The sequence below is a fragment of the Helicoverpa armigera genome, chromosome 29 (assembly GCF_030705265.1).
Source record: "Helicoverpa armigera isolate CAAS_96S chromosome 29, ASM3070526v1, whole genome shotgun sequence".
NCBI lineage: Eukaryota > Metazoa > Arthropoda > Insecta > Lepidoptera > Noctuidae > Helicoverpa > Helicoverpa armigera.
This window is the reverse complement of record NC_087148.1, coordinates 5,087,707-5,090,721: the sequence shown is the minus strand read 5'-3', so window position 1 is coordinate 5,090,721 and position 3,015 is coordinate 5,087,707.

Here is a 3,015-nt window from a genome sequence, read left to right as displayed (position 1 = left end):
TGTTTCAGACTTATAAATGTAATCTGGAGGGGTTCCAAGTTGGCGTTTTGCCAAATACGAAGTGCGTTCGTTCAGTGGCTTGGGGTGCTTGTAGCAGTAATCGTCCGATAGTTTCTGAACTTTGAACTGCATTGACGTGTGTTATAGAAATGGGATGGGTCGACATGATGTTTTGAGCTTTTCGTTTATTTTTATTGGCCTCTTCCGATAGAAAGGTTCGATTAACTAGCTTTTTCTAGCTTTTGATGATACTTAACCAACATTTTTTTTTTAATTTTCTTATTTTTTATTCCAATAGTCTCATCATACCCTTACATCATAAGCATGAAAGAACCAAGGACAGCAAGACCTGCCCACGAGGACTCAAATTCTGAATTTCAACTGAAGACCTCTACCTCTAGTTTAACACGGAATGCGGACGAAAATCAATTAATAAAAAAATTATCTCGTTCGTTATATATATCCCACATCGTGGTGGGATCAACTTACCAGAATTTCTTCTTCTCTCCGTTCTATCTCCAACGTTGTTCTCGAACAGGTGGCACTTCTTATTCCTCTCTTATTCCACCTGTGTCTGCGTAAATAACTGTACACTATAATATATCCTGCGAAGGTAGTTGATCTCCACCGTGGTCGACAATCGACCGAGGGACACAAACAGTCCATCTCACCCTACTCTACAAACCACCTTGCGTTTCTCTTTGTATATCCATTTGAGAACAAAGATTTGCACGAGACAACGAACTGGCTGTTTATAACAATTGTTTTAACTACAATTAAAGTCAGATAACATTGGAGGTCTGAAGTTGGTTAAGTACTATTAACTGTGAAACAGTCAACATTTATGAATAAAAACTAATTTAAAAAATTCAAACATCCGAATTGAGAACCGTTTGTCTTTTGCTAAACCTTTCCTTTTGGGAAAGGGGTTAAAAACAGTATTGCGCAGTCACAAGACATTCAAAATGGCACGAGTAATTAATGGAGTATTTGATGAAAAATTCAAATCCATTTATTTCGGACAACAGAGATACCGTGGAATGGCCTGTTCTATTCCGGCGGTTAAACAACCGGCCAAGTGCGTGTCGGGTTCGTTTATTTTCTTTAAAACGAGCAAGAAAAATCTAGTTTGTTCCATGTGAGCGAGCCCGCAAAATACTAATTTCATTCTAGGTTCAGTACTTTTTGTTACGGCGTGGCGGCAACATAAATATAGGTACATCATCCGAGAAAATGTCGTCACCATTTTACTCCTAAGGTATGAAGGAAGCGAGATGACAAGAACAACTGCCGCAGCTGCACCAACTGGTTTGTAATTTTGTATGCATATATATGAAATCACCTCCAGCTATCGACCGATTTCATACAGTCACTGAACTTTCAGTCGGCAGCTTGCTTTCAAAACTTACCTTTAGGGTGCAGAATTTAGGAATTTAACATCTTTTTATTTTAACATCTTTAGTAAAAAACTACTGTCCATACCCAAAACATATCGTTTCTTTTTCTAGGAACTGAACATAAACAATAAACTACTACAATGATTAATATAAAGTACTAGAAGTCACGGGTTGATCCAATACGGAATATAAATGATGATGATAATGATAGTAATATATTTCTCCCTTCAATCACCTCGTGGCGATGAGTTCTGCCAACACGCAGCGAGGTAGTCATACGCAGTTGTAACTATTAAGGTAATCTGTGTTTATATGCGTATTTAACTATTGGCCTAGTCTTATGATTTGTCTAAAAAAAATATTTTATGTGCGTACCAACTTCCACCAGCGGATTCACCTGCGTACCGTGGAAACTTCGGATAAAAAATAGTCGATAAGCTTTCCTCAATGAATGGGCTTTCCAACTGAAAGAACTGTTTAAATCAGTCTAGTAGTTCCTGAACAACTTAACATTTCAGCTTCATAATATCATTATTTATTATATCCTTTTCGGTTTCCAGTCTTAATTAATACATTAATATTTTATATCGAGCCCATATACACCTACATATCTCACCTCTAACACAAAAACTCTCAACACAGTTCTATAAAAAAGATTGGTTTATTATTGTAAAAGACTATTTCGCGTCAAATATTTTTACAATGCAACAGCACTTTTATGCCAAAACTACTGAACCGATTTAAATAGACTGGTACATTTCATTCGGTTGCGGGAAGTGGTTCCCCCGAAACGCGGGTAAAACCCCGGGAAAACAGCTAGTATATACGAGTATTCTCACATTATAACGATTAGAAGATGTAAGAAACAGCGACTGCTAACGATTTAACTCAATGTCATGCAATATTCATAAACTCAGACGAATTTATGATCCTTTTGAGTGACGATCACGACACGACTGACATACGATAACTATTAATATTAATTGTTCGAGGATACTGTATTTCAGAAGGCACGTTAAATTGGTGGGTCCCGGCAGTCATTTGAACATCTTTGGCAGTCGTTACGGGAAATCAGAAGCCAGAAGGTTCGACAACCAGTCTTGAAGGAGTATCGAGTTGTCCTGGCAGCTGGGTTGAGGAGGTTAGATAGGCAGTCGCTCCTTGTGGCACACTGGTACTCAGCTGGATCCTGTTGGACTGGAAGCCAACCCCAACATAGTCGAGAAAGGCTAAGCAGATATTATTCTTCTACAATTTAGGAATTTCCTCTTTGTAGGCATACATCTGTGAAAACTTAACAAATCTCTTTTTAATCTCAAACTATACTGTACGTAATAATATTCCAAAGAAGCCTAGACCTACTTTAATAACGGCGACGACACGACAACGACACGGCATCACAAAATGTCGTCGGGTGTCAAATTAGATCACGTTTAGCAACCTCGGATTAGCGAGTGACGACATCGGTTAAGTTCCGCGCATACTGGGTGAGAAATAACTACATAATATAATATATTGAAAGTAGCCTGCTACTGGGAATTACTCCGTTTGTCAGTGCACCCGGATAAAAGCTTACATTACTAGCCTTGATAACAATCAACACTGAAATAATTAATCA